This window comes from Oncorhynchus tshawytscha, unplaced genomic scaffold, assembly GCF_018296145.1.
Source record: "Oncorhynchus tshawytscha isolate Ot180627B unplaced genomic scaffold, Otsh_v2.0 Un_contig_13882_pilon_pilon, whole genome shotgun sequence".
NCBI classification, from domain to species: domain Eukaryota; kingdom Metazoa; phylum Chordata; class Actinopteri; order Salmoniformes; family Salmonidae; genus Oncorhynchus; species Oncorhynchus tshawytscha.
In genome coordinates, this window is record NW_024609678.1 from 110,395 (window position 1) to 131,416 (window position 21,022).

The 21,022-nt window shown below is 45.1% G+C and overlaps 1 protein-coding gene across 1 annotated transcript in view; it reads right to left on the minus strand.

The window, feature by feature from the left end:
• LOC112264250 (D-glucuronyl C5-epimerase B-like) overlaps positions 1-21,022 on the minus strand; it is an 82,637-nt gene that overhangs the window by 30,020 nt on the left and 31,595 nt on the right. The window contains 1 exon segment of the mRNA XM_042316888.1: positions 9,589-9,682. The gene's annotated coding sequence lies outside the window, so the exon portion shown is untranslated.

A 21,022-nucleotide genomic window follows, 5' to 3' on the forward strand; every position in this document is an offset into this window, starting at 1 on the left:
GTGTTTTCATGGATCAATTCGGCCCAAATCCACTTAAGTGCATGAGATATGGATGGGCCTCTGTGTAATCCAAGGGAAATCAGCTTGACTACGGATGTGTTGCACAGATGTAATCCCTCTGGTAATATCCACGATTTGAACTACAGACTTAGAGGGGAAGTACTTCAAAACAACAGACAACAACCCGGATAGGGAGTACAAGGCTGTTGAGGATAAAAACCCTCCATGCCTGACAGATTGTGGGGGGAGTGGAGCTTTTCAGCTTAAATGAGCCAACGTCCTGCTTCGGAGAATTGAAAGATACTTAAAAATTTGACACAGCGGCATGGGACCTGCGTTTAAAATGAGCGCATCAATCTGTGGCCAGCACACATGACCAAATGCCCTCTCAGTATGCTTCGAGTTCATCTATCGCCATGGCGCTCTGGCCAGAGTTCACACCCACTACCCGTCCTCATCCTGGTGATGCATGGCCTTCCCAGGGGGCCAAGGGGGAGGGATGAGACACAGGAGGAAATTAAGGACTCCATTGAAATGCTGCTAAGCATACTGCTGAGCTTAAAACAGCCTAGCCTTTAGCCTTGATAAATGTGCATATGGGGGGGTTATCCACTGAGCTTAAAACAGCCCAGCCTTTAGCCTTGATAAGGGGTGGTGGGGGTTCTCAGTAATGTGAGAACATCGACTGCCCTTGGCCTCCACCCCAGCCTTGGCAACCTGGCCCCTGGGAGCATAGGGGCTACATTGTCTTTAGATGCTGTCCCGATAATGGCCATCAGGGGTGGGAGGAGGAAGGCTGGCCCTGGCACTAGGGACTGTGGAGTCTGAAAGGACTGCTTTCAGGTTTAGTGGCCTCTGCTCTGATTGGATGGTTTGGCTCCGGTCACCTTATGGTTGTCAGAACTCTTCCACTCAGAGTTTTTATAACACTGACTGGGCATCAATGATGAGACTAAATGAAGAGGGCAGCTGCTGCTGCTAGCATGCTGATGATGTAGGACTACATGTGGTGTTGTGTTGGCTTCCAAGGGGTTGGGACGACATGCCATATTGGTCCCAACCTGCCCAGCCAGGTGGGGTTAGACGACTACGGCGAGCTTGACAGAACGGTCATCAGATATACCGTCCAACTCTTCAGGCCATTTAAGTCCCAGGAATAGAGCAGTGGCAGGTGTATGCCAGGCTTGCCAAGACTTGAAAATCATCTCAGTCAAAAAGCTGGTTGAAATACAACGCATTTCTTCTAGGCAACATGAGCTTTGTCAAAACTTACAAACAGTCCTTGAAGACCAACAGAGACATAATAGTATGTCTAACCTTGGACGGTTGGAGCAGAGGTCAATCGAGATGTTGAAGGGGTCCATGTCTAACCTTGAAAAAGGGGCAGCAGCGTAGCCATGTCTAACCGAAAGGTTGCAAGTTCAAATCCCCAAGGTACAAATCTGTCATTCTGCCCCTGAACAAGGAGGCAGTTAACCCGCTGTTCATAGGCCATCATTGAAAATAAGAATTTGTTCTTAACTGACTTGCCTAGTTAAATAAAAGGTAAAATAAATATTGATTGACTTCTGCTCCAACCATCCAAGGTTAGACCCCTTTAACATGTCAATTGACCTCTGCTCCAACCGTCCATGTTGAACCTTGGCTGGTTGGAGCAGAGGTCAATCGATGTGTTGAAGGGGTTTACGTGTTGAGAAGTATCTTTGTGATCAGAGGTCTCGGGACTGTAAACACAGAAGCCATGAGGAGGGAGGTCTCCGAGTTCCAATTGCTCCGCAGCTTCTCCGGTCATCTCTGACATCTCTCATAGGCCAGCTCCGATGACAGGCTGAATGCTGGCAGCAGCTGCGCTGCATTGTTAACGTGTCAGAAATCTCTGGATGCAATAACAGCTGCTTCACAACTACCCAGGATACACCGTGCTCAAGAGTATCTCATTCTGCCTTGGAACGTCAACAGACTGCCAACATACCAGCTGGCAAGTTAGTTTAATGTGCATGTATAATAAGGGGGGGATACTTTAACCCTTCACTCAACAGCAAGAAGACAGAAAAGGGGGTGGTTGGATTGGCTACTTAGTTACAGTACGCCTGCTAAGGCCAATCTACTACAAGTTCTGTTTATAATGACGAGACTGCGGAAAGAGCAAAACAAGTGGGCCTAACATTGATCTTCAAATGTGAGCAGAGGGTTTGTGTTGTTTTACTGATAACATAGGGAGGGATGAGGAAGCACATCCTGCAGTATTTAAGTTCATTTTCCTGTCATTATCTTTTTCCCCGTTTAGGCAAAAGCATTCATGTCCTACGACCTTTGCCTCCATACCAAAACCCCATCTGCAGTACACAAAGGGTGCTAGTGATGATTATTCAGCACCAAGATTATTGGAAGCCCATCTCACAAGCACCTGAAAGTATGTTTTCATTGGTATGCTTAGGCTATATCAAGTGATGTGTGAATACCAAGAGGGTGGAAAAACAATACTCATGCCAGCAGACCTTGTTAATGGCAGTCCTCTGGAAGTTCTGGACTTTCTCTAGCTACCGGCTTATCTCCCGGCTGGTTCCGGAGCAGAATAAACCCTTCATGACAGCCCACTGTTGCAGCAGAGCCCTGGGTTGAGCAGACCACTGTAGCAGCAGAGCAGACCACTGTAGCACCAGAGCCCTGGGTTGGGCAGACCACTGTAGCTGCAGAGCCCTGGGTTGGGCAGACCACTGTAGCAGCAGAGCTGGGCAGAGCAGACCACTGTAGCAGCAGAGCAGACCACTGTAGCAGCAGAGCAGACCACTGTAGCAGCAGAGCAGACCACTGTAGCAGCAGAGCAGACCACTGTAGCAGCAGAGCCCTGGGATGGGCAGACCACTATAGCAGCAGAGCCCTGGGTTGAGCAGACCACTGTAGCAGCAGAGCCCTGGGTTGGGCAGACCACTGTAGCAGCAGAGCAGACCACTGTAGCAGCAGAGCAGACCACTGTAGCAGCAGAGCCCTGGGTTGGGCAGACCACTGTAGCAGCAGAGCAGACCACTGTAGGAGCAGAGCAGACCACTGTAGCAGCAGAGCCCTGGGTTGGGCAGGCTGTTGTTTTTATCCCTCTGCTGTTTTCTGGTGGGGAAAAAAATGTAACAGCCATCATTGCGATAACGCCCCAGCGCTGGTGAGCTGCCCTTGGGGAGGTATCGGAGCAGAAGTCCCCGTGTTTGTGCAACCAGGTGTTCCTGCCCCAACTACACACTCATGACATTTTCAGTGGTCTCTGGGTGAATTCAGGCAGGGGCTCAGACTGCTGTAAATAAGCTCTGGCTGACTGGAGCTCAGGGGCCTGTTAACTCCTACTGTGTCGGAGACGAGAAGGGTGTCCGTGTGTGTGTGTGTGTGTGTGTGGCAGCTCGTTAGAAAAGACAAACACGCCTCCCATAAAATGTGCTCCACTGTAGGTCATCTCACTCCTCTTCATCAGTTAATGCATGGCTCACTCAGTAACATTTAGGCGTTGACAGCATCACTACCAAGGTTGAGGCCAAATTCTCCCTTGGTGGTGCCTCAACACAAGGGAAGCGACCGCAGCTCAGCTTGAATAAGTCACACTGATGACAGAGTATTAATATGCAGCACAGTGCATGTACCATCCACAACATATTCAAATGTCTGTTCTGTAATCGTGGTAACACCCCTACACATTGCCCTTTCAAGTCTTCAGATGCCTGCTGCTGCCTGGGCGTAAGAACACACCGTCACAGCGAGTTGTATCTCAGAGGAGAGGAGTAGAGAAGGAGAGGGGGACAGGGGGAGAGAGCTAGCCCTTCATCACATATTAAAACACTTCTTCTGTTAGCAATGAGTTCACATTCTGCCCAAAACACCTGCTCCGTCACCTGCCAGTCACAGAGGCAGGTGTCTCCCAATCAGACGTTGGCACACGAAAGCAAATCTGGAGCGATCTTCACTAAAGGATGCCAGTCCTCTGGGTGGAAAGGTTGTGTCTCTGACACTGACTGGATATAGATCATCTTGCAACTACACCTTGTGAAATAATGATATTAATGAATCAGAGTGCAAAGGGATTCACCAACAGAGTCAGTGGTGAGCTACGTTCACCATTCTAACATGTTAGTCATCATATTTTAACAAATATTTCAAGAAGTTCAGAAAAGAGATTTCTCAAAGCAGAAGCTCCATTTAAAAAAATAAAATGTTTTTAAGGGTCCAACCTCAAGGCCAACCCGTTTTTCCAGAGTAGTGCGTGTCTCCAGTTACCATCTCACCAGGCCTCTCAGGGGAGTAGCAGGACATCCAGCAGCTCGATACCCTGCTGGACTCCAGCCTTGTTAATCATGCATGGGTGTGGATGCCCTCGCCACTCCAATAGTGCCCAGCAGACCTCACATTGGACTACAGTAAGAGTCTTCTTCAAATCAATCAAAACTCCTATCCAGATGTTTGCAGTGGAAAACAGAATAGCTTATAGGCTAGTCTAGTCTAACCCTGTGAGAATGTGTATTTGGATTACTACAGGGTTTAAAAGGAGTTTACTGTGTGAGAACTCCAAGACGATATTCTTCAGACCTCTAACGGCCCAGAGTGTCATATGGGCGTTTACAAATGTAGAAAATTAAAAAGGTCCTTTTTTAATTATTGAAAAAATGATGCCCGTTTCAAGGCCAGGTAAGGCTGAGAAATATACATGTAGGATTTATCCTCTAAAGCTGGGCCTATATAATTGAGTAAAGACATGTTCTGCTGATTTTAGCTGAGGAAGGTCTGCACCAGCCAGCCGGTGTTCACCGTCTGTGCCCTGATAACACAAGACTTAAGCACCAGGTCTTTCTTACCTGGCATTGGCCCTGCATTCCACTGGGCTTCTTCTCTCTATTACATTCCGTTTGTTGAATCACCATAGCAAACACACTGAGCTAACAAATTGACTTCGATGTGGCCAACAAAGAAGTAATTTCACATTAGTGCTGCACAATGAAACATTGTTTATATCTCTCAGAGCAGGCAGAGAATGGAGGAAATTGCTTTGAAGTGAATGTCTCGGTCCAACTCGTCGCTAGTCCAGGGATTAGGCAGGTTATTACCAGAATATGAAAAAGCATGGTATCCTTCCACAATATTAGAGACCTACACGGAACAGGGGATTAAACACGCTCCTAATCAACTGGAGAAGAGACAGAAAAATAACCACTCTTCAATACCATTACTGTGACCTTTGCACATCATTTATAAGCAGTGCACAACAACAAGTAGCCTCTGCAGCAGCATAACAGAATATGATTCAGGGACGGAGCAGGACATGGTATCCTTCCACAGTAAGGCTTACATGTAGCCTCTGCAGCAGCATAACAGAATATGATTCAGGGACGGAGCAGGACATGGGATCCTTCCACAGTAAGGCGTACATGTAGCCTCTGCAGCAGCATAACAGAATATGATTCAGGGACGGAGCAGGACATGGGATCCTTCCACAGTAAGGCGTACATGTAGCCTCTGCAGCAGCATAACAGAATATGATTCAGGGACGGAGCAGGACATGGGATCCTTCCACAGTAAGGCGTACATGCCTCTGCAGCAGCCTATGCAGCAGCATAACAGAATATGATTCAGGGACGGAGCAGGACATGGGATCCTTCCACAGTAAGGCGTACATGTAGCCTCTGCAGCAGCATAACAGAATATGATTGCAGCAGCATAACAGAATATGATTCAGGGATTCAGGGACGACATGGATCCTTCCACAGTAAGGCTTACATGTAGCCTCTGCAGCAGCATAACAGAATATGATTCAGGGACGGCAGGACATGGTATCCTTCCACCTTACATGTAGCCTCTGCAGCAGCATAACAGAATATGATTCAGGGACGGAACAGGACATGGGATCCTTCCACAGTAAGGCGTACATGTAGCCTCTGCAGCAGCATAACAGAATATGATTCAGGGACGGAGCAGGACATGGGATCCTTCCACAGGGATGGTATCCTTCCACAGTAGCCTCTGCAGCAGCATAACAGAATATGATTCAGGGACGGAGCAGGAACAGGTACATGTATGCAGGATAACAGAATATGATTCCTGTAGCCTCTGCAGCAGCATAACAGAATCCACAGTAAGGCGTACATGTAGCCTGCAGCAGCATAACAGAATATGATTGCAGCAGCATAACAGAATATGATTAACAGGATTCGGACGGAACAGGACATGGGATCCTTCCACAGTAAGGCTTACATGGTTAAAACCTCATGACATAGCAGGGTTACAGGTATTGGGACCTTGAACATGTGACATATCCCCTCCGGGCGAATCTTTTGCAGGAAGAGGTGGCATAAAAAAAGCAGCCCATGGGGCTGTAGGGGACACAGCTTTGATCAGCGTCTGTGAATCTACCCAAGTCCTGTCCTCTCGCTCCATGCAGACTTCCAATTACCAGCCTGATACAGGCTAATGAATCCAGAGCACGTTCAAAGACTTCTCCTTTCCTTTTGCTATCAACTTGATACGGTTTGGGTTTAGGGAAATCCGCCACAGCTCTGCTTACTCAATTAAGATCAGGTCAGATTGGGTCAGCATTAATGCAGTTCTATGGTTCCAAAGTAAGTTACTGTTGGAAAATGACAGGTATAGGGCCTTCAGGAAGTATTTCACACCCCTGGACTTGGTCCACATTGGTGGTAGAGCCTGAATTTAAAATGGATTCAAAATTAGACTGTCGCTGGCCGACATACAATACCCTATAATGTGGAAGTAGGTTTTTAGAAATGTTTACAAATTAATACAAAATGAAAAGCTGAAATGTCTTGAGTCAATAAGTATTCATCCCCTTTGTTATGGCAAGCATGAATCAGTTCAGGAGTAAACACTTGCTTAATAAGTCACATAAGTTGCAATAATAGTGTCTAACATGATTGTTTAATGACTACCTCATCTCCGTACCCCACACATACAGATAATTGTAAGGTCCCTCAGTCGAGAAGTGAATTTCTAACACAAATTCAACCACAAAGACCAGGGAGGTTTTCCAATGCCTGACCAAGAAGGGCATTGAATATATCCCTTTGAGAATGGAGAAGTTGTTAATTACACTTGGATGGTGTATCAATGCACCCAGTCACTACAAAGATACAGACTCCCTTCCAAACTCAGTTGTCGGAGAGGAAGGAAACTATTCAGGGATTTCACCATGAGGGCAATGGTGACTTTAAAACAGCTACAGAGTTTAATGGCTGTGATAGAAGAAAACTGAGGATGGATCAACATTGTAGTTCCTCCACAATACTAACCTAATTGACAGAGTGAAAAGGAAGCCAGTACAGAATAAAAATATTCCAAAACATGCATCCTGTTTCCAACAAGGCATTAAAGTAAAACTGCTAAAAATGTGGAAAAGAAATGAACTTGCTTTCCTGAATAGAAAGCGTTATGTTTGGAGCAAACCCACATTACTGAGTACCACTCTTCCTATTTTCAAGCAGGTGGTGCCTGCATCATAGGTATGCTGGTCATTGGCAAGGACTTGGGAGTTTATTTTTTTTAAATGGAATAAAGCTAAGCACAGGCAGAATCCTAGAGGAAAACCTGGTTCTGCTTTCCACCAGACACTGGGAAATGAATTAACCTTTCAGCAGGACAATAACCTCAAATACCAGGCCAAATCTACACTGGGTGTTGGCTGAGTGACAGTTTTGACTTAAATCTGCATGAAAATATACAGTGAGGGAAAAAAGTATTTGATCCCCTGCTGATTTTGTACGTTTGCCCACTGAAAAAGAAATGATCAGTCTATAATTTTAATGGTAGGTTTATTTGAACAGTGAGAGACAGAATAACAACAAAAAAATCCAGAAAAACGCATGTCAAAAATGTTATCAATTGATTTGCATTTTAATGAGGGAAATAAATATTTGACCGCCTCTCAATCAGAAAGATTTCTGGCTCCCAGGTGTATTTTCTAAGGTAACGAGCTGAGATTAGGAGCACACTCTTAAAGGGAGTGCTCCTAATCTCAGTTTGTTACCTGTATAAAAGACCCCTGTCCACAGAAGCAATCAATCAATCAGATTCCAAACTCTCCACCATGGCCAAGACCAAAGAGCTCTACAAGGATGTCAGGGACAAGATTGTAGACCTACACAAAGGCTGGAATGGGCTGCAAGACCATCGCCAAGCAGCTTGGTGAGAAGGGGACAACAGTTGGTGCGATTATTCGCAAATGGAAGAAAAACAAAAGAACTGTCAATCTCCCTCGGCCTGGGGCTCCACGCAAGATCTCACCTCGTGGAGTTGCAATGATCATGAGAACGGTGAGGAATCAGCCCAGAACTACACAGGAGTATCTTGTCAATGATCTCAAGGCAGCTGGGACCATAGTCACCAAGAAAACAATTGGTAACACACTATCCCGTGAAGGACTGAAATCCTGCAGCGCCCGCAAGGTCCCCCTGCTCAAGAAAGCACATATACATGCCCGTCTGAAGTTTACCAATGAACATCTGAATGATTCAGAGGAAATGCCTGTGACCCCAAGAACACCATCCCCACCGCCAAACATGGAGGTGGAAACATTATGCTTTGGGGTGTTTTTCTGCTAAGGGGACAGGACAACTTCACTGCATCAAAAGGGACGATGGACAGGGCCATGTACGGTCAAATCTTGGGTGAGAACCTCCTTCCCTCAGCCAGGGCATTGAAAATGGGTTGTGGATGGGTATTCCAGCATGACAATAACCCAAAACACACGGCCAAGGCAACAAAGGAGTGGCTCAAGAAGAAGCACATTAAGGTCCTGGAGTGGCCTAGCCAGTCTCCAGACCTTAATTCCATAGAAAATCTGTGGAGGGAGCTGAAGGTTCGAGTTGCCAAACGTCAGCCTCGAAGCCTTAATGACTTGGAGAAGATCTGCCAAGAGGAGTGGGACAAAATCCCTCCTGAGATGTGTGCAAACCTGGTGGCCAACTACAAAAAACATCTGACCTCTGATTGCCAAGGGTTTTGCCACCAAGTACTAAGTCATGTTTTGCAAAGGGGTCAAATACTTATTTCCCTCATTAAAATGCAAATCAATTTCTAACATTTTTGACATGCGTTTTTCTCAATTTTTTTGTTATTCTGTCCATCACTGTTCAAATAAACCATTAAAATTATATAGACTGATCATTTCTTTGTCAGTGGGCAAACATACAAAATCAGCAGGGGATCAAATACTTGTTTCCCTCACTGTATATATCAAGACCTAAAAATGGTTGTCTAGTAATAATGAACAACTTATTTGACAGAACTTAGAGAATTATAAAAAATAAAAATAGGCAAATGTTGCACAATCCACGTGTGGAAAGCTCTTATAGACTTACCCAGAAAGACTCAGAGCTGTAGTCGCTGCCAAAGGGGATTCTGACATGTATTGACTCAGGGGTGTGAATACTTATGTAAATGAGCTATTTCTGTAATTTTCTAAAATCATGTTTGCTCTTTGTCATTATGGGGTAGTGTGTGTAGATGGGTGAGGAGAAAAATACATTTTGAAATCAGGCTGTAACAACATGTGGAATAAGTCAAGGGGTATGAATACTTTAAGAAGGCACTGTAGGTACTCACCCTAATCCATTCACCAGAAAACAGCCAACGGATCAGTCATGTCCCCGGCTACGGGTTCCCCTGGATCTAGTTCATCTGGCCGACTCCTCACCACCTGCAACAAAAACATCACATTCCATTACATTGACGAGCAGTGTGAACACTTATAATGTTCACTTTTAAATGAAATTGGGAACCGTAACATTAGGACAAATCCCAGTACGCAGAAAGTAAACAGCAGTGGGTCAATTTCCACAAGAACTAAGAGTGTTGAAGCGCGAGGCTCAACTTCTTCAAATGCTGACGCTCCAGATTCTCAACTAGTCTACAGAAGTCCCGTTTTATTGCTTCTTTAATCAGAACAACAGTTTTCAGCTGTGCTAACATAATTGCAAAAGGGTTTTCTAATGATCCATTAGCCTTTTAAAATGATACACTTGGATTAGGTAACACAACATGCCATTGGAACACAGGAGTGATGGTTGCTGATAAATGGCCTCCGTACACCTATGTAGATATTCCATAGAAAATCTGCCGTTTCCAGCTCCAATAGTCATTTACAACTTTAACAATGTCCACACTGTATTTCTGATCAATTTAATGTTATTTTAAATGGACAAAAAAATGATTTTGAAAGAAAAGCACAAGGACATTTCTAAGTGACCCCAAACTTGAGAACGGTAGTGTAGTTGAGAAGGAAATGCTAATTATGTGAGGTGGAATTGAAGTACAGTAATGGTAGTATAAGTATTATTTACAATGCTTAACCATCTGAAAAGGACCGCACCCGGAGACACAAACCATTCCTGGTAACAGCGCAGTGCTTAACCATCTGAAAAGGACCGCACCTGGAGACACAAACCATTCCTGGCAACAGCGCAGCTGCATTGTGAATTTTATCACATTTTTATTTAACCTTGATTTAACTAGGCAAGTCAGTAAACAAATTATTATTTACAATGACGGACTACTCCGGCCAAACCCCGACGACGCTGGGCCAATTGTGCGGCGCCCTATGGAACTCCCAATCACAGCCAGATGTGATACAGCCTGGATTCGAACCAGGTACTATATTGACGCTTCATGCACTGAGATGCAGCGCCTTAGACCGCTGCGCCACTCGGTAGCTTATAGTTTTAACAGAAAGCAGATGTTTTTTGTTTTTTCAACATTAAGAAAATGTTTGTTTGTCACATCGCTAACAGTGACTACTTACTAAATATAGGCCTAAAACTCCAGGAAAGAAGTTACATATGATCACATTCTAATAAGGTTAACATTTTGGATGAGTTACCAGGCAGACATCTTTGATTGTTTCAAAAAAATTGTCCCTAAAAACATGAAAGCATAATGACCTAACAACCAAGGGAGACAACAACAAGGCCTGTAAGGGCAGATAATGTTGTGTGTTTGCTGGACGGAGACAAGCTGACTGAGCGGCAGCCATTTTGGATTTAGACCACTGACAGGGAACATCAAGAGTTCCCAGACCAAGACCGGGCTCTATCAGTGTCTGCCATCATCAGGCCTACATCAGGAGATCAGACAACTCCTGGGCAAACATGGTCAGAGAGAAATGTGTCTGTGGGAAGGAAGAGTCTTCTAGTACCCTGCTGATAGGGATGAAAGGCTGTGATGAGTTGTAGAAATGAGCACTTAAAAGAAACATGCAGGGATTATATCTCTGCAATCAAATTAGGCCAATCAAACGGCCAAGTCTCATCCTCTGGCGTCTGATGTTCATTGGACAAAAAGGCTTAGAAATACAGACAGAATCAGATATATTTGGAGAGAACATAAAGGTCACTCCGACATATGTATCCATACCATGAAAGTTCAACATGAAAGGCAGACTCCATGGAGGTGGAATTCACTGGTTAAATATAATCTGGACTACTGAAGCTCCATGTTTTCCTCTATTCAGAGGCCTATTCGTCAAAGGTCAAATGTGCCCAAAACATCAAATACAAATGATTCATTGTAAATCACTAAACACACCCTCTTTGGCTAATCCTGTACCGTTTGGTGGACAAGATTACAGAGCCAAAATTGGCAGGATGTTGGTTCACTGCAGCAACCAGTGGCACTGATACAAATTGTATGCAAATTGTAGGTCATAAACATGCTGCGATTAAGACGTTCAGGCTACACAATCTCTGGAATAATAGGCTATGGGTAATCTTAGCGAGATCAGCTTTCACCAGAGCATGAGAATTTAGCTGGATATTTATAACATGATCCTCATGCTGAGGCTATCCTCCTAATCCAATACGTATTGACGTCCATCTTCCTTCTTACTGAAATCAGTACTATTAACCGTGCCCGGGCATTTAGCCTATATTAATTGTAATTTGTCAAATCAGACGATAATATCTAATTGTTCACAACAGGGTTTGTTACAAGGTTCAACACCACACTTCAAGATTTGCAGGGTGAATGACGTTAACGTTGGCCTTTTTTACAGGAGAATTGATCATGGCAGTAATCAGATCACGCTGCACTTTCCCTTTGTTGGAGGTTTCAAGGCACATTCCTTTAAACAGGCGTAATGTAATGTTTCTTGAAGTAAATTACGATTGATCGCTCTTCCACAGCCTTTTCAGTCACACGGTTTGAGGCAAAGCAAAAATGATTGACGTAATGCTTTTTGACCAGGGGTAAATGGTCTTACATCAATAGCCAATGACTTAAGGCTCTGAATGACCCATAAATGATGCTGAGGAAACACATATTTGTAATTGCAACCATGATGAATTTACAGGCGTCTCAACCACTAGGTCATTAATGTACTGCCAATCCATCATGAGCAATGTGTAGAAAGTGACAGGGATACTTCACCCTGCAATTAACCGCGCCCCTATAACGTTGCTACAGCGGAGGGGGTTAAGGGCTGTTAAATAGAAGACGGTGGTAAATCACCACACAAAGAGAGACGATCAATCTTTTATCAAAACGGGCTTATCGACAAAGCACTCAAATCAGGTATTAGAACGTTTATAACAGCTGGTAACATACAAGCCCTGTTGTGGGCACGGTGTTACATAGTGGAGCGGATGCTTGAACAACAAAGAGACTATCTTCAGTCAAGGCTAAGATGGGGTGGAGCAGGAAGCTGGATGTTTGATTGGGGCCGAGCTGTGTGGGAGGATTTTTCGTAGAATTCCCCAAATTATAATATTTAATTGCATTTGATCTATTGCTATTGATCTAGCCATCGGACCAGAGTACTGACACGCCAAGGAGGCTATAGGAAGACAAAATCACACACAACAAATCTGGGCCAAGAGGCTGTTGAAGTCTTGACTGTGGCAAATATACCTTGTGATTCTAAATCCTATGACTCAGAATTACATCTCCATGCATTTAGTGTTGGTTTAATACAGAAGCTAAATCTGTCTTGGTAATTAAACAGCACAATGCTGTACTATCATGCACAGTCATGTGGTGAAGGCCTGGTTTGACAGGTCTGGGTGGTGAAGACGCCTGGTTTGACAGGTCATGGGTGGTGAAGGCCTAGTTTGACAGGTCATGGGTGGTGAAGGCCTGGTTTGACAGGTTATGGGTGGTGAAGGCCTGGTTTGACAGGCCATGGGTGGTGAAGGCCTGGTTTGACAGGTCATGGGTGGTGAAGGCCTGGTTTGACAGGTCATGGTTTGAAGGCCTGGTTTCAGGTCATGTGATGAAGGCCTGGTTTGACAGGTATGGGTGGTGAAGGCCTGGTTTGACAGGTCATGGGGAAGGTGGTGAAGACCTGGTTTGACAGGTCATGGGTGGTGAAGGCCTGGTTTGACAGGTTATGGGTGGTGAAGGCCTGGTTTGACAGGCCATGGGTGGTGAAGGCCTGGTTTGACAGGTCTGGGTGGTGAAGGCCTGGTTTGACAGGTCATGGGTGGTGAAAGTTTGACAGGTCATGGGTGGTGAAGGCCTGGTTTGACAGGTCATGGGTGGTGAAGGCCTGGTTTGACAGGCCATGGGTGGTGAAGGCCTGGTTTGACAGGTCATGGGTGGTGAAGGCCTGGTTTGACAGGTCATGGGTGGTGAAGGCCTGGTTTGACAGGTCATGGGTGGTGAAGGCCTGGTTTGACAGGTCATGTGATGAAGGCCTGGTTTGACAGGTCATGTGATGAAGGCCATTTAGAGACGCTACTAATATCAAATACAACCCCCCATGGCCACCTTGAAGGTGACAGGCATGATAAAGCACTATGCATCTTTTATGACCCACATTGCAACAGGGAACCTCAAAACCCTGTTAGACTGAAGAGGAGGCACTAGAGGCAGGGTATGAGTGGCCAGCTGAACACTGCCTCAAGATACTAGTCACCTGAAATGAAGTAGGATAACAGAGCAGTGGTCTTCCAAGTGGCTACGATAAGAAAAAATGCACTTACAATAACCTTTAGGGGGGGGGAAACTATTCTGCACTCAACGAGGGCAATTTAACATTGCTATTCCCTTAAAACCATGTGTAGTCCATTTTATAAATAGGGATAATAGATTAAAATTGTTTTTTAAAATCCCTTTGAATTCAGAAAACATGTTGGCAAGCAAGATGGTCAAATCAATATTCCACAGCAATATGGAAATCTCTACTCCTACAGGGCTAGACAGCTGCAATCGTAGCCAAGAAGCAAGGAGATAAATGAGTAAAGTAAACTACACAGCTAGCTCCCTGAGCAGAGAGCAGCTCAGCCTTCCGACTCCCTGAGCAGAGAGCAGCTCAGCCTTCCGACTCCCTGAGCAGAGAGCAGCTCAGCCTTCCCTCCCTGAGCAGAGAGCAGACTCCCTGAGCAGAGAGCAGCTCAGCCTTCCGACTCCCTGAGCAGAGAGCAGCTCAGCCTTCCGACTCCCTGAGCAGAGAGCAGCTCAGCCTTCCGACTCCCTGAGCAGAGAGCAGCTCAGCCTTCCGACTCCCTGAGCAGAGAGCAGCTCAGCCTTCCGACTCCCTGAGCAGAGAGCAGCTCAGCCTTCCGACTCCCTGAGCAGAGAGCAGCTCAGCCTTCCGACTCCCTGAGCAGAGAGCGGGTGTTTGTTGTGCGTCACTCCCCCTCTCTCCAGGCACCAACGTGGCACTCTCCCTCTAGATGTGTCCCTCGTCTTTCCCACAGGAATGAACATCTGGACACAGCCAGGCCCAGCCAGGCCACATACGGCCACTTCCTCACACACATACAAAGGTGAGAAAAAAAGGCATGCAAGGCTTCGTAACAAACCATTCCTAAGCCTTGGGATGTGTAATGTTTAAGAAGCAGAATGGTTGTTCAACATGATCCAGGGATCTCAGTTCCTGCAGAGAGGTAGCTTAGCACATCTCTGGACTGTAATCTTTACCGTGACACTTATCATAGCCTTCATCAAGTGTCCTTTCATCTGGCACTGCAAAGCAGGGGGTTGACACCTTGCACACATGCAATGACTCAACCAGGCTCTAACCTACCCTTCACTTTGTACATGGTGTAAAGAGGGGGGGGTCTATTACATTAAGGATCCTCACATTAAGTGTTGTTCACATTGACAGTTTGAAATGACTCAAATCCCCCCAAAATTGCATCTCCGATTCAAATCGGTTATTTTTCCTGCAGTCTGAACTAGATGTCGACCGATTATGATTTTTCAATGCCGATAACGATACCGATTATTGGAGGACCAAAAAAGCCGATCCGATTAAATCGGCTGATTTAAAAAATATATATTTGTAATAATGACAATTACAACCATACTGAATGAACACTTATTTTAACTTAATATAATACATCAATAAAATCAATTTAGCCTTAAGTAGATAATGAAACATGTTCAATTTGGTTTAAATAATGCAAAAACAAAGTATTGGAGAAGAAAGTAAGTGTAATATGTGCCATGTAAGAAAGCTAACGTTTCAGTTCCTTGCTCAGAACATGAGAACATATGAAAGCTGGTGGTTCCTTTTAACATGAGTCTTCAATATTCCCAGGTAAGATGATTTAGGTTGTAGTTATTATAGGAATTATAGGACTATTTCCCTCTATACCATTTGTATTTCATTAACCTTTGACTATTGGATGTTCTTATAGGCACTTTAGTATTGCCAGTGTAACAGTATAGCTTCAGTCTATCTCCTTGCTCCTCCCTGGGCTCGAACCAGCAACAACAGCCACCAATCGAAGCAGCATTACCCATGCAGAACAAGGGAAACAACCACCCGAAGGCTCATAGCAAGTGAAGTTTGAAACGCTATTAGCACGCGCTAACTAGCTAGCCATTTCACTTCGGTTACAAAGCCTCATCTCGGGAGTTGATAGGTTTGAAGTCATAAACAGTGAAATGCTTGACGCACAACAAAGAGCTGCTGGCAAAACCCACGAAAGTGCTGTTTGAATGAATGTTTACGCGCCTGCTTCTGCCTACCACCGCTCAGTCAGATACTTAGATACTTGGATGCTCAGTCAGATTATATGCAACGCAGGACACGCTAGATAATATCTAGTAATATCATCAACCATGTGTAGTTAACTAGTGATTATGATTGATTGTTATTTATGAGATAAGTTTAATGCTAGCTAGCAACTTACCGTGGCTTACTGCATTCGCGTAACAGGCAGTCTCCTTGTGGAGTGCAACAAAGAGAGGCAGGTCGTTATTGCGTTGGACTAGTTAACTGTAAGGTTGCAAGATTGGTTCCCTCGTGCTGACAAGGTGAAAATCTGTCCTTCTGCCCCTGAACGAGGCAGTTAACCCACCGTTCCTAGGCCGTCATTGAAAATAAGAATGTGTTCTTTAACTGACTTGCCTAGTTAAATAAAAAAGGTATAAAAAACAATACATTTAAATAAAAACAAATTTAAATAAATTAAATCGGCGTCCAAAAATACCGATTTCCGATTGTTATGGAAACTTGAAAATCGGCCCTAATTTAAAATCGTCCATTCTGATTAAATCGGTCGACCTCAAGTCTGAACCTACAGCCAAAAAAGCACATGGAATCTGATATTTCAAGCCACATTTCAAGCCATCTTCATAGCCTGCACCACTGCACACACACCCGGCGTTACTGTGACAACTAACTTGGCCATGTCAGCTAATGACTGCTGTCTGAACACATACAAATCCTATTTGGTAACTTCTAACTTCCGCTTTGGACAATCAGTATTCCATAACTAATTTGAGCATTCAAGCCTTGTTCACACTGCAGGTCTAAGTATGATGTTACTGCATTGTAAATTCCGGACACTCGTCCTTCCCTGGCGCTCTGAGTGAGCATCCATCAGACTTCTACTCAGGGTGTGTGTGGGCTTGTGATGGTCCATCTGCTCTGCAGTCATAACACTCATGGTCTTGATAGCTGGCTAATCATTAACTAATCAAGCCATGGACATTAATAGTGGCAGGCATCATTGGCCATCTGATACCCAGAGCAGTGTCCAGGAAAACTGAGTCAGTGAAACAAAGAACCAAAATGACAGAGATATCTGCTTCCTGAGACATTACGCGCACACGCATGCACACAGCCAGCTCAGTTCTGATTCAGAACATAGATCCCTGAGTGGGTTGTGCTGAAGATCTAAACAGAAGTTTTAGAGCGTCAGTAGACTCTTCAGTGACAGGAGTCCATCACATACTCTGAAGGAATGGACACTCCCATCATTGCAAACCTTCCCATTTCAAGTGACTGTCATATTCATAGAAAAGTGATTTGACTGTCATATTCATAGAAAAGTGATTTGACTGTCATATTCATAGAAAAGTGATTTGACTGTCATATTCATAGAAAAGTGATTTGACTGTCATATTCATAGAAAAGAACACAAAAAGGAAAACAGCTGAGAAATTACACATCCAGCAAGAAGACAGATCTATGACATTTACTGTGGAACATTGAAAGAACGAATCAAAGCAAAGTATTCCAGGGTCTGCTTCCTGTATCATGGAAGAAAAGACAGAGCAAAAACCTTGAAGCAATTAAGGTGTCAGCATGTTTAAGTTCGGCTGGCGGCTCACCGAACGTGTGCTCGCATGCTCCCTTAAAAAGACCTCCTGAAAAAGAAGAAAAATATCTGAAATGGTACCGTTTGGCCATTCTGAGATGCTGTAGCGAGTACACTTCCTCAAAATAGTCAGAATTCATCTAAGACAACAAGAACTCTGTAATTGATGTTTTTGACGAGGAAATCTTAGTCACGCAACTGTACATTAAGATGTTTGGTGCGGTATTTCAATTTTAAAAAGTTGCAAGAAAACGAGTCATCTCTCATTGAATGACAAAGACTTTAGTGAAGAATCCCTACTGCTGACCAATCACCAACGAAGGGGCGTAGACTTCAGTGAAGAATCCCTACTGCTGACCAATCACCAACGAAGGGGCGTAGACTTCAGTGAAGAATCCCTACTGCTGACCAATCACCAACGAAGGGGCGTAGACTTCAGCTACCAACGTCGTCGTCTCCAGAAAAACAAGGTGAACAACCAAACGCGAACCTTACCGAAGTTGAAAACAAACACGTCCCAAAATGTCCTCATCATCTATTGAAACTCACCCCAACTGTTTTGGCTGGGGGACGCGTGCGGACGCCTTTAGATTTCCTTGATTCATTAGAATAATACAGTGTGGCTGCCTGTATGTTTGTGTAAACAAATACTAGGAAGGCATGAGTCTGTACACCATGTCAGACTCAACACTAATGTATATGAAGATCACAAGCTGCTTCCCTGACAACACTTCAAAAGGCTGAGGCAACAAAGCTGAATTCTAAATGAGCACAGAGAGAGAGAGCTGGAACACTGAACTACACAATATTTAATCTGGCATCCGATGAAGATGGAAAAGAAAGTGCCTCTTACCAGGCTAATTTCCATTCTGCATAAAATATTGCAGGTTAAATAATGGATGCACACTTGAAAGGGAAATGGAATCTCTCTCATTTCTGATTTATAACAGTGTCAGAAATGCTGCTCGTAAAATCAGGATGGACCAAGAACATCGTCATGCGGGCCGGCAAATACAACATCACAAAGCAATATTTAGATTAGAATATGCAAGACAACTACACATGGGTGGGAAACGGAGACATTATTAAGACTCAGGTCTCCAATTTGGTTTGTATAGAGCAACGCAGCTTCTATTTATATCACAGCCGACAGGATTCTCTTCAGCAGTCTCTGGAAGCACACTGGGAGTATCACGCGAACACAATAACCCTGGCTGATGGGGATAATTAGGCCCTAAATCCTGAGATGGCTACTGCAGAACTACACACCCCTAATATCCTGCTCCCCCCCCCCATTCTCAAATCTCCAAACATGAGCGGAATCTTCACAGTGGATTTAGTGAACAAAGAGGGTTTCAGGGGCCCTGCGTCACACGCTGAGAGATGCGTTGGGGCTGTCACAAGCTCTCAGGGATATAGTCAGTATATTTCAGAGTTTTTACCCAGGCTTTGCATATCATTTGGTGGTCCTCTCTCCCCACGAATGTGGCTCTGCCATGGTCCTCCGTCTCCTCCGTGGATTCCACCCCGATCGAAGCAGTCGTTTTCTACCGCTTCTCTGTCCTTCTCTACTCCTCCATCCCTTTCTCAGCTGGTGTCTTACTGTGAGTAGTACATCCTGTCCCTGTCACAATATCCCGCTGGCAGCATCACAAGTCATTGATCTATTTTAGACAAACCAACAACCCCCCCCCGCCACCATACTGTGAAGACGATGACAGAAGAGTAGGAATCCTTCACTGTTTCCTCATTTACTCACAAAATGTCAACCCCGCTAATGTGGGGTTAAAAGACCGATCAGTGAGAAGTGGCAGGCAGAGGCGATAAAACCAAAACAGGCTCTAGGGAGGCAGTGGGAGGCAGGGAGTGAGCGCTGAGCGACAGGGGAGCCCAGACTGCAGCTTCTCTGTAAGTACCTCTCAGGCGCCAAACAAACAAGCAGGAGAGGAAGGCAGGGAGGGCAGGCTGCAGCACAGGCAGGCTGAGATGAGAGTAAATAAAAACTGGACACAGTTTGACAGAGCTGCATAAACAGCCCTAGAGGGCAGAGCATCCCAGAGTGTCGTCTCTGAAGACTGAGTGTTCATATCCTGGATGAACTCAGAAAACATATCTTGAAATAGAAGATAAACAAGTAGGATACAGGTCCTAAACTGTCCACACACACACACACACACCTGTTTGCAAACACTCACAGCTCTGAATCCAGACGAAGTGTCAATGGCCGACGGAGTCTCAGCTAAATGTGTCCCTCCTGTCAGACTAGGGGGAACTTGTTGCACTGACACCCCTCCTCCTGCACTAAGAGGGGGGCACTTCTAGGGACACTTATCAAGACAAGAGACTGGAGGACAATGACGTGAGCGTCTGTAGGGTGTGAGGCCACGGTGCTGTCTGAGGAGAGCGACAGAGCTTTCTAGAAGCATTGCGACCCCGGTGTCTGAGAGGCTGAGACCAGCTGCCTCCGCATAAAGACAAGGCTCACATCCTCAGCACCTTGTTGGTTTTCTGAAAAGGCCACCAACTAGTTTGGAATATTAAACAGGTAAAGCCTGTGGAAATCAAAAGGACTTGAAAAGAGAGTGAGGGCTTGAAAAAGCTTTTGGGTGAAATCGCTCCATCTCTTCCAAGGCTTGTTGATATGACAGAGCCAACCAATTAAAAAGGCAGGGAAGAAAGGGCTCCCAAAACAGGAGGAGGATCATTCTTTGCCCATCTTATCCTGGCACATGATATTATTCCTCAATCAAAGGCTTGGCTTTTCAATACCAACAGTTCTGATTCAGAGAGAGCGAGAGAGCGAGAGAGCGAGAGAGCGAGAGAGCGAGAGAGCGCGGTGGGAGAAGTGAAACAGAGACTGCCAGAAGAAGAGAGAGAGAGAGGGAAGTGGTGGGAGAAAGAGTGAAACAGAGACTGCCAGAGGAAGAGGAAGAGAGAGGGAAGTGGTGGGAGAAAGAGTGAAACACAGACTGCCAGAGGAAGAGGAAGAGAAGAGGAAGGAAGTGGTGGGAGAAAGAGTGAAACACAGACTGCCAGAGGAAGAGGAAGAGAGAGGGAAGTGGTGGGAGAAAGAGTGAAACACAGACTGCCAGAGGAAGAGAGTGAAACAGCCAGAGGAAGAGGAAGAGAGAGGGAAGTGGTGGGAGAAAGAGTGAAACAGACTGCCAGAGGAAGAAGAGGAAGAAAGAGTGAAACAGACTGCCAGAGGAAAGAGAGAGAGAAGTGGTGGGAGAAAGAGTGAAACAGAGACTGCCAGAGGAAAGGAAGAGAGAGGGAAGTGGTGGGAGAAAGAGTGAAACACAGACTGCCAGAGGAAGAGAGAGAGAAGTGGCCAGAGAAAGAGTGAAACAGAGACTGCCAGAGGGAAGAGGAAGAGAAACAGACTGAAACAGAGACTGAGAGGAAGAGTGGAAGTGGTGGGAGAAAGAGTGAAACAGACTGCCAGAGGAAGAGGAAGAGAGAGGGAAGTGGTGGGAGAAAGAGTGAAACAC